At 41.4% G+C, this 11048-nt stretch overlaps 1 protein-coding gene across 1 annotated transcript in view; it reads left to right on the top strand.

Moving 5' to 3' along the window:
• Positions 1-513: 513 nt before the first annotated feature.
• LNX1 (ligand of numb-protein X 1) overlaps positions 514-11048 on the top strand; it is an 80146-nt gene continuing 69611 nt past the window's right edge. Inside the window, exon 1 of the mRNA XM_050337837.1 lies at positions 514-665. The gene's annotated coding sequence lies outside the window, so the exon portion shown is untranslated. The remainder of the gene's footprint in view (positions 666-11048) is intronic.

Here is an 11048-nt window from a genome sequence, read left to right as displayed (position 1 = left end):
TGAGAAGGTTTAAAACAGTCTTACTTTTGCAGTGTTCAGAAAATTAACAGAGCTTGTATTTTCAGAGAGCTGATTCTGGAGTTTAAAAGTTGCTCTTATATGGTTCATGACTTCACCACGAATTTCAAGTGTACAGGAACAAGGTGAATATTCAAATTCCGAACTACAGACTTGGAGTTAGAGCTTGTGGGCCTCATCTTCCTTTACAAAAGGGAAAGTCAACATGAATCTTTCATCTTGAAGCAATTTTTTAAATGGTCCACTTGACTGTTAAATTGTTGACTTGCCAATGTAAAATAAGCAAAGAATTGCAAGTAAGAGCCTGACTAAAAATGAACTTTGGTATATGCCGGAAAGAAAAGTAAAAGCTTCAAATTACACTGCTGTATGAGCAGCCTGCTTATCTGCCTGCAGGAGACATGACTGGGAGGGTGTGGTCTTTTAAACCTTAAACTGCTCAGGTTTATGCAATTCAGCTTTTCTGTACCTTCTGTCATGCCATAGGCTTCCCGGTCTGACACAGCCACTGGCCGCTCTCTGCCTGCTGCAACAGGGCTGAAGGTGGAGTGCAGAACCCCTGCCTGGCCACGCCAGCCCCAGCCTGGGGATTTTACACCTGCAGGACCCTGCCAGCAGCGGATGAGAAGCACACTAAAACCAGACACGTGAGTTGAAAAACTTGTATCGGTTTTTTGTGCTGTTCCCGCTTTCCCCCTTCTGATGGATGTGAGTTATTCCAGAGGAGAAAAGGTGGAAGAAGATGCTCTGGTAAACAAATCAGCCTCATTTTGTGGCAGAGGGAGCAGGTCCGAACCTCAGCCTGCTCTCTCTGGAGTGCCATGCAGCCAGGCAGTGATAAATATCTACTGTGCCTGTCATTAGTGATTCAGCCTCCCCATAATCTAATGCAGAGATCATTTTCATAATCTAACAGAGAAGGTCTATATAACGTACCTGTAGGTTGCTATGTTTCTTGGTAGTCAGTGTTAAACTACTTACATACTTACTTCATGCTAGTATGCAAAGGAACTGTGATTAGTTCATTACTTATTGGTTAATCAGATGTGCTTGGGTTTCTGCCTTCCCGTTGTTAACAAGGTCTATTTCTTCTGTAAAGTGTTTTGAAATCCAACTGATTATGTGTGGAGAGGTGCCATTTGTACTGCAGCTGCTTTTTAGCCCATCGTTTTATTAATCCCCTGGAAATCCACTTCTTCCCCTCCCCCAGGTTAAAACCCACAAAGTCTCGGTGCAGCTGTAGGAGGTAAATTGAGGCTACAGTCACTGCTGCTGTATCTTGCTGCTTGATTTTAGGCATATAACTGCAGCTGAAGTGAGGAAAGAAAGAGAACTTGGTTTACTTGTTATCTTTAGCTCATGTTCTCCTCCACTTACTTCAGCTTACCAGTTCTTCACTCAAATCATCGTGTAATTCAGTACAGGTATATGCAGGGGTTGCACACCTGTTTATATGAATGAATGGAAATAACTTCTTATAAGTTTCATTTCTACCCATAAGCCTTATTGTTCATGAGAGAACGTGTAGTTGCATAGACATGCCAGCATAGAACCCAGAACTGCAATGAGGGTATGTGGACATCTCACACGCTGAAATACATGCTTACTCTGTAGACAAGAGGTCCAAGTACATAAATCAGCAGGACCTGTTCACACATTTGAACATCTTAATGTTTAGGGGTGTTTTTAATGACCATGGATGAACTTATTGACATCTACCAATGAAAAACATAAAAACCAGGAAAGGTATGCATATTAGACTTGTATTTCATGCTTTTCTACAGTGCCTGATGACTAGAAGAGGGTTCATCCAACAGCAGGAAAAGCAACAATACATTAGATGACTATACTGGCACTACACAAGGGACTTTTCCCACAGTCTCCTGTAGAAACAGAGCTCCTTGCTCATCCCACTTTTCCAAAGCTCTTTTCATTTGATCATTTGGGTTCATGCAGAACAATATCAAGGCAGCTCCATCAACTCATTGAAACAGCACTGTCTATTATCTGCTGTTGTTGGAAAAGCACAAATGCTGACCTGCAAATAAAAGCCAAGATTGACTGTCAGACATTTGGAAAGCTGCTGCTGTGTGAGGAGTACATCAATACTCACATCCACTTTCCTAAGACTGAAAAGAAGTAATCTGTTACTAATTTGCTATTTCATTCTTCTATCCCAAACCTCAGAGTCTATGTATGTTTTCCAAAAACATAAATTGAAATTATCTGGGAAAGTTTGTCTCATCGTTATCTTTTCCTTGCCACCTGAAAATATTCTTTGTCCTACTGCTATTCTCTTACTTGTTTGTGGTCCTGTACAAGTGTCCTCCCCTTTGCTCTCGTGGGTTCTGCTTTTTGGATGGCTGTTTCAAGCCCATGTGTTTGAGTGTTAACTGCATCAGGACTTCATTGTACACAGAGTTGGCAAGAGGAATTTTCCTGGCTCTGGGTTGAGATCGTCTATCAGGAGAGAAAATTGAATTGTCTTTTGGAAGAAGTTTGAAGGTGCTGGCATCTTCCCTGAGCATAGCCTTTCTTTTGTAAAACGGGAATAAATCTTGCACGCAGGATGAGATGATAGATTAGCTCTATTTCACTGCAAACCAGGAAATCAAACAGCATTGTTTCCAGAAGCAAGGTAAATTAAAAAAGGCTTTCAAATGCCGAGAGTCTCTTCCAGGCTGGCTGCTGGAGGGAGGCAGTCCCGTATTTCTGGAACTCTCAGCCCTGTTTGCAGGGCTAGATACTGCCACCTGATTCTGTTCACTGTAGGGGTGGAGGCCTGTGGCTGATGTGGCTCTGTGGTCAGAGCCTTCTGAGAAGCTGATGAGCCCCTTCTCTTGTTAAAATGTCTGGACACTGGTGTCCTGCACGGCTGCCTGACTTAGCACTTGTTTGCAGTACATGTCCCGTTCTTTCACTGAAATTTGTGCTCCTAGAAGCTGGGATGCACAAGTGTACAGTTGATCTTTCCAAGGTTTTTCCCAAAGGTTCAATCTGAATCTGTAAAAAGGATCATTACCTGAATCATGTGATTCAAAGGGACTCAACATAGAAGATAAACTTTCACCTTCAATACATGTTCAGGGAATGGTTAGTTGGCAGCTCCTGTTGCATACAACTGCTTCCCATCGCCTACTGTTCCCATCCCTCTGAGTAAACATCAGTTAGTCCTTTACAAGGAACTAAACAGTCTCAAACTTCCTACCTGTCTAGCTGCTTCTGGTAACCCTCTAATTGGTCCTCCAGTTTTACTTTAATATGCCTGCAACATCCTTACTAAAACAAAGAGCCTTAATAAAACGATGGTTTTCATCTGCCAGTAATTTCTTGTAAGGAATGATGGCTATTTCCCTGTCTGGATTGATACATCTTTCAGAAAATGGCTTGTTTGAAAATAGATTAATTTTGGTCGGATTTTGGATATAATTTTTGTCTATTTATTGCTTGTCTTTTCCTTACTCTTTCGCTTTCCATGCCTACAGCTACATGGTATAGTTACTGTTGAGATGTTGATGTTAAAAAAATACAGGTGATTATTACAAACTGTTATTTTATTTTATTTTCTCCTTCAAAGGTGATTTTATACTACATATTTTACGGTATCCATTCACAGAGGATTTTGCAAGTAGAACCCAGTTCTGGAAAGTATAGCTTTGGATTTTCATAGTTGCAGTCTGAGAAGTCATCCAATCATACTGCTATTATTTAAAAGAATGTTGCAGTTTGAGTCAAAAAGGGTTTGAGGCATTGAAATAGCTGTGATTTATAGGAGGAATTTCAAATAATTAAAAAATCCCCTTTCCTGCGTGCATGCAGCAGATCACATCTGATCGTGAGGAAGGATGCAGGAAGCAGGACAGTTTGAGCATGTCATTCCTAATTGGTTTCTCATCACACAACTAACAGCACACAATTGGTCTTCACACCCACAGAACCGGTTCTGGAAGCAGATACTGATTCAGCCACAGACTTAGCTATCTTTCCCAGGCTGGTGTCACTCGTGTGTCCTGGCTGACAAAACCTTAGTAAGCTCCTTGTTTTTAAGGAGAATATTACAAGGCCATCAGCAACACATGCATGCTAATTAGCAATGAGCTTTGGAGAAGTTCCCACAAAGCCCCAATTAAAGCACTGATGAATCAAGAACAGTGAGTAGTACTCACATACTCAGGGATGTTGTTTCCCAGCACTGAGCAGATGAGGGCAGAACCAGGCTCTAGAGGATGTGTTTTGGTGGCTGAGGGCTTGGTCACTACAATAAACAAAATTTACTTGCCGTGACATTTGTTGAATAGGGATATTAGTCATTATCCTGCTTAAAAAAAAAAAAAAAAAAAAAAAAAAAAAAAAAAAGGTTCCCTGAAACAGAAACTATTGCTATTACACAGCCTCATCTAGAGAGACCTGCTTCCACTCCTGCTTGAATACTTTATGTTTACCCAGTCCTTTCCATTTGGAAGAAAGTTATGCTGCACAGCTCACTCCCAGATGAGCAGTAGGGACTATCTACCCATATAAATGGGCACTGTCATCATTCCTCATAAGAGGTTTGTTCAAGACCCAAAAAGTAACCTGTACTAGCCCCAGAAAACTGATAGTCAGACCACAGTAACTGGGCTTTGAGGTTCAGCCTCTTCAGTGTGCAATATGTCTACCTCTTTCAAAGAGTGCTTTTTTCTTAAATGTGAAATTCAGCACATGGCATTGCAAAATGTCTGTAAGCTGATCAAAATTTCTTCCCCGTGCCCACTGAAATTTCAATTTATGGCTGCATGTTGTGTGTTTGCCTGTGATTTCATGGGCTGTCCTTCGGCTGTGCCACTCTTCCAAGTTGTTGAAATTTACTTGTTGGCTACCCTGCCTGTGCATGTGCTCTCCTTTCTCCATGTTCCTGAGTGGGACTGGACTCCAGCAGCTGTGACCCTGGGACTGGGTGAGAGGGAATGCTTTGGGATTGTGTTATTTTAAAGAGTAGAGTGTCACTGTTTTGTGCAGTTCTTCAAAAGGGACTGTCTTTTTTACTAATAATTTTTATTATTATATATAATATAATAATAATTATATCTAAATTATAGTACTGGAGTTAGGTGCAACATAAGTAGAATTGAGATACAGATAATTAAATACTTACTCCATTGAATTTGCTTAATTTTGCTTCTGAATGCAATGGACCAGAGATTTTAACTCAAGCATTTGCTTCTCCTGTTTAGACAAGTCACTCTCAGGAGCGAGATGCTGCAAGTTGCTACAGTCCCCCCATAGGACCATATTCACAAAGCGGAGGATGCAGTTCTAGAATTCAGGAGTTTGTGAGGACTTTCCCTCAGATCAGGTCTGAGAATGTCTCTGAGTTCACATTCTTCACAAGGCCTCTTGTGACAGAAGCTGGGCCTTGGCCCCACGGCATGGGAGCAACTAAGTACCCATTCCCCTGCTCACCGAACCATGCTGTGGGCTGCTTCTAAAAAAAGGTCCCCACAGGGTGTTATGAGAACTTATTAAGTAGTTTGTCAAGCATTAAGAAACTCCTGGATCAGAGAAGCAGTTGTAAAGGCACAATGTAATTAAAGCTTGGCTTACTTTATTATGTGTTATTAGCAGGACTATCTATCATATGTTCTGCACTTGGTAGTTATTAAATATTATCTCATGGTCACACGTGAGAAGATGCTGTGAGGTCTGAGGGTGGCAGGCACCGTGGCTGTGAGAGGCAGGTTGAGGTGTAAGGCTTTAATATCCTGTGGGGAAGAAATCCTCCACTGCTTTTTCGTTCCCTCTTCATCAGCTCTTCCATCCCCTGGAACTGGGAGGGCAGAGAGGTAGCATCACCCGCTTGCCCAGCTGACCCACCTGGGGCCCTGGGAGAGTATTGTAAAGACAGATTAAGACTTACTGTGAAGCTGTATTAAGTTATGATTTTCATGTTCCCATGCATTTTTCCCTGCCTATTGCATTGTTATTTTAAAGTTAAGTAGGGCAGGCCCGCGTGGAGAACACGAGGTCTGCATTCCCCATCGCAGAGACACAGCAGACTCACTTGCAGCAAGGACCCAGGATGCACTCCCTCATGCAGTTTGCTTGGAATGTTGTACTTGTTCCGGGCTACCATCATCTTAGAAGGTAGCTGGGGCACGTGGTTGTCCAGCCACACAAATATAGTTTTGTCATTTGGTTAAATGGCTGAAAGCAAGCTTGTGGTATTTGTGAGGTTGCCAGTCTTGCCAAAGTCAGAGCAATCAGCCAAATCGGAGTGGTAACGCACCTTTTGTTACATAACTAACTGTGCAATTTTATAATTTAGTATGTGAAATGCCAATGGCATTTATTATGTCAATTAGGATGAGCATATGTTTAGGAAGCCCTTTAGGAGTCAATCATAATTGCTCACATAGCCTTGCTTCGGCCACATGATTGACTTCCTTTGAGCAGGAGGACTGTGTGCCTTTGGGAAGCAGTTACCCACAGCCTGCCCATTTTGCTACAGCTCATCTTTGCACTTGGAGTCTGAACGTGGAGTTCTGGCATAAGCTATTGATCCAAGTCTGGGTTTACTGAACTTTGAAGAAAACAAGAAACAGAAGTTACTACCTCAGTCAACACAGTATTTGACAATTAGAGACATGCCAGCAACAAGTTTTCTCAGAAGTACTTCTCTCTACTAAGGTGAGTTCATTCCTAGGACATGTTCCTGGTAGTGTGGAGAGGTTAACATGTGGATATGTGCTGTCTTCTTCAGATCTTCTCTTCACTCAAATCTTGTCCAGCTGTTCCTAATATTCTCAAATTACTTCTGGGCTGATTTTTTTTCATTTTATCATGCTGAGTAAAGTTCTGTATCCATGAAATTGTCAGAAAGAGCAATCCAGGTTTGTGTGGGCGTGCGAGAGACAGACAAAAAGGCAGAATATATTTCCATACATTCCTAACAGACGTTTCAGCTATGTAATTCCACAGTGAAAAGCTTTTTCCAACATTGGTTTATTCTGTAAATTCCAGCATGAGCCACAGAGAAAACCATTTTTTTTTCAAGCAGTCTGGTTCTGATTTTAGAAGTTGTTGTGCTTGCAGGCACAGTATGACATTTCTGTTAGGTTTCGCAGCTTGAGCTACAACTTAAAAAGTTGGGGTTATTCACCTATTATACTGTACCACTGGATTTTTCTATTCAGTTAGAAATGCCTTTCATCATTAAAAGCTCTGCAAAGTGCTTTGATTGTTATAAGCGATGAGAAGGACTTTTAGACTAACAATAACTTTGAAAAACCAACTGTCTTAAAGGTGCGGCCAGGCAAAGAAAATGTTGTTGAGCTCCTATTTGTTGTCTCAAAGACATTCTGTATTGATTGTGCTGAACTTTTAAATACAATTATTTTCCTCTAAGACTCAGTTCTAACAGTCTTTCTTGTCATCTTAAAAGTCAAGCTGAATTCTTATCTGCTAAATCTATATCTCCAGGATCGCCAACTATCCTCCAACTACTGACTTTCTACCTGGAGGTATGCATCTTGCCTCTGCCCATAACAAATCTCCAACTAACTACACCTCAGGCAGAAATAAAATGCTGTGACTGTTCTTTAGTTAGAATAGATTTAAAAATAAATGAGAAGGGGGAAAAAAAAAAAGAGAGAGTAAGATATACGAAGGAGGATAACTGGTCTCAAGGCATGATGATAAGATTTTGAGCACGTTAGTGTTTCATAACCTTCCTTCAAACAAAGTTTCAAATCTAGGCACACTGACTCACCCCTTTGGCCTTTAGTGCAGCTATGCCAGGAGTGGTGCAAATTATTACATGATATTTTATAGCCACATCTTTGAAATGTGAATCACTGTCTTTTTGAATCTAAAATATTGTATAATACGTATTATTGGAGTATGGGTCACTCTGTGTTCTCCACAACTGTTCCATAGTACCACCTTGAACAGTAAAGTCAGAGTAATCTATGAAAAACCTTCATTTGGGTAGAAGAAGTTAGTGGTACAAAACATGGTAACGGGAAACCTGCGAGGCCTGTTACCTGTTACCACAGAAGGCAGTTTGATGAAAGATCATAAATTAAAACATTTAAATTTTTACAAAAGACAAATAGTTTTGTATAAGCATTCAACCTGATATTTCATTATAAAGCCCTGAATATGAAATAAGTGGTGTGATGCCGTAACTCTGTGCTCTAACAGGAACAGTAAGGTTTATACTCTCTTGAGTATGGTCACAGCTAACCCTGTGTAACCTGAAGGCAGTAACCTGTGTAACTTTTGTTTGTGAGGGTGAGGAGAACCTCTGCTCCCTCCTTCCTGGCTCTGATCCACTCTTCTCCCCAGTGTGTGTGAGCCACTAGATGGGGACAATGCCCACATCGCCTAACCTGGTCATGTCTAGCCACTGGCAGCTGGGCTGAGGCTTCGTTAAAGAGCTGTAACTTTGAAAGCTGCTGAGCCTCCTAACAATTTGATGTGGGTATTTTTTAACATTAACAAGCAAGATGGCAGTCTCCAGGCTCTCAGCAAAGCAAGATGAGTAGCAAGAAAGGCACAAGTGGTGGTTGCAGCATGCTCACAGCTTGAGTGGTGAAAGGAAGGCGAGGTTAAAGCATCCCTGGAAGAATAAGGAGCTTCTAACTTTACTTGGCAGCTGGCAATGCTGCTGTGGCAGAGTGGTTTCCTTGCATGCCTGCAGACCAGCACCTTTGGCCATATAGTGTCGTGCTGAACCACATAAATGGATGGCTGTGACTCACTCAGACATACACATTCATAGGAGATAACAGCCCATGCAGGGGCTGGGGGAAGGATGCAGAATGACTTTGCTATCACAGTTTAGCTGAGAAGAGCACAACAGCTCTGTCAGTAGTACCTCCACTTCCTACAGGGTTGTACAGTAGAGGAACAGGGCATGAAAAAGCATCCTCTTTTAATGAGCAGATACAGGATTTTTTATGCACACAGTCAGAGTACAAAAATAAAACAGGAGCATTATTCACTTAAACACAGAGAGAAAACCAAACCAAACAAAAACCCAAACCAAGTCAGTCTTACTGTACTAATCAGAATCTGTTTTCCTTCCATGTGCTCCCACTTACCCTTGATTGAGGACTTCGTTACCACCAAGCCATGCTAATTCAGAGCCACTGGGGCTAAATTTCTCTAACTGTAATGCAGCTCATCTGTGTTGCTTCTCTGTTTTCCAGTGATGCCTGCTCAGTGGCTTGTCTTTCACCGTTTGTGATTTAAGACAGTAGCTGCCCCTCCAGGCTCTGTGTCACTGTTTCTCTGGCCTTTAGGCAACTATTTTTTCCGTCCTGTGATAGCCACTTCCTCAGTATCTTTCATCATTTAATTATTTTCCTTTTAGCCTCTGTTACTCACTTTTTGCTACCTGAGGTTTCTTCCATTTTGTGCCATGTTACTTCCAAGTGCATGTACTTCCTGAACAGCTGGGTTAATATTTGATGGTGTGGCTGGGCAGAGGCAATGAGGTTCTACCTCTCTGCTTGGCAAGCCCTCCTCTTGCTACACTGCTGCCAGTGCAAATGTCGTGGTAAGTCAGTATTTAAGCTTAAGATTGTTTAAATGCTTCATTTGGATGGGACAACTGTGGGCTTGGCTATGCAAGGAAACAAAAGGCATACTCTCTGCCCTCTCTCCACGTTTACTGTCCATGCTTTTTGTCTAGGTTTGTTGTTATTCTCTTAAATGCTTCTGGTGGCTGCAAGTTCCTAAGCAGTGAAGACCAGTAAGGTACAAACTCTGTCAAATCAATGCAAGCTGTTGGGTAACTTTTTAAAAAATACGTTACCGTGATAGTGGTTTTCACTGTGGTCACAGCCCTGGGGGTTATTTCATGTCCTGATGTGACCATTCTCTTTCCAGTTTGTGGCTGAAAATTTGGCAATCCAGATGACAATGTTCTTCCTTCATTGTTTGTACTGTGCTTCAGGTCTCTGCCTTAGACTGAAGCTTGATTGCTTCAGTCAACAACACTGATATTCTTACAATATGTCACAACACTGACATTCTTACAAATCAATGCTTAATTTTCTTTATCCAAGACAAGCTGTGCTAGACACTGTACAACTGTGGGATCTGAATTGTTGAAAACTACCTGCACAGCAGCAAATGGTAAATGCTGGTGATGTTTGCTCGGGCACGGCACTACCACCTCCTCTAAAAGCTCCTCCTGCCAGTCATCCATGCATCAACCAGTTTCTGTCAATATGGCTTTTACTGTAAGAGGCATGAGACTGCCAAGGTGGCATCTAATCTCTGCTGAGGCTGCCAGTGGTGGCTGACACCAATTGTAAATGAATGTAGGATTGCTTCCTCTCCTTTCCCCTCTCCTCTTCCCACAAGAAGGGCCTTGAAAAATAGAAGTTCAGCCAGGTAATAATTGCCTTTTTTTTAATTTCACTGGGGTTTGCCATTTACCTGTACAGGTTTCCTTGCTGAAAGTGTTTTATTTTTTTATTTATTCATAGGTAATAGAAGAAGTAGAAATAAACTCTGGTAGTCAACAGGTCAATTTTAAATTGCCTTCCCCCTTTCTTCTACACCATTCAAGAGGAATTGAGGCTTTAATCTTCCTGAAAGGACAGGAAATTAATTATGTAGCTATTATGAGAGCACATAAATGTTATGAATACAAATAACTGTAAACATTGCAAACAACAATCTGTGTGACAACTCTGTCACATGTCCTCTATGCTAACCCTTTTGGTGGTATAATTACCCTCTCAAAGATGGCAATAATTTCATTGCTTGATATGTCCAGCAGTTTACAAAAAGGTTCATCGTGGATGAACATGGACCAGGTTAGCCAGATGAAGCTGAGATTTTTTTTCAGAATTTATATTATTATGTAGTCTAAATTTGCTAAATAAATTATTATATGTCAGACTCATAAAGATTATCTATAATGTCACCAGGACAGTCAGACTTTGCTTCCTCTGGGGCTTCTCTGATCATTTTTGCTGCAGCAGGGCATGGCCTTAAGGCAGTGATTCCTGTTGTCATTGCAAAAATAATTGCAG

Source organism: Myiozetetes cayanensis, unplaced genomic scaffold (genome assembly GCF_022539395.1).
Source record: "Myiozetetes cayanensis isolate MyiCay16 unplaced genomic scaffold, myiCay2020 scf7, whole genome shotgun sequence".
In the NCBI taxonomy this organism is placed as follows: Eukaryota; Metazoa; Chordata; class Aves; order Passeriformes; family Tyrannidae; genus Myiozetetes; species Myiozetetes cayanensis.
This window is presented reverse-complemented; position numbering and strand designations above follow the sequence as displayed.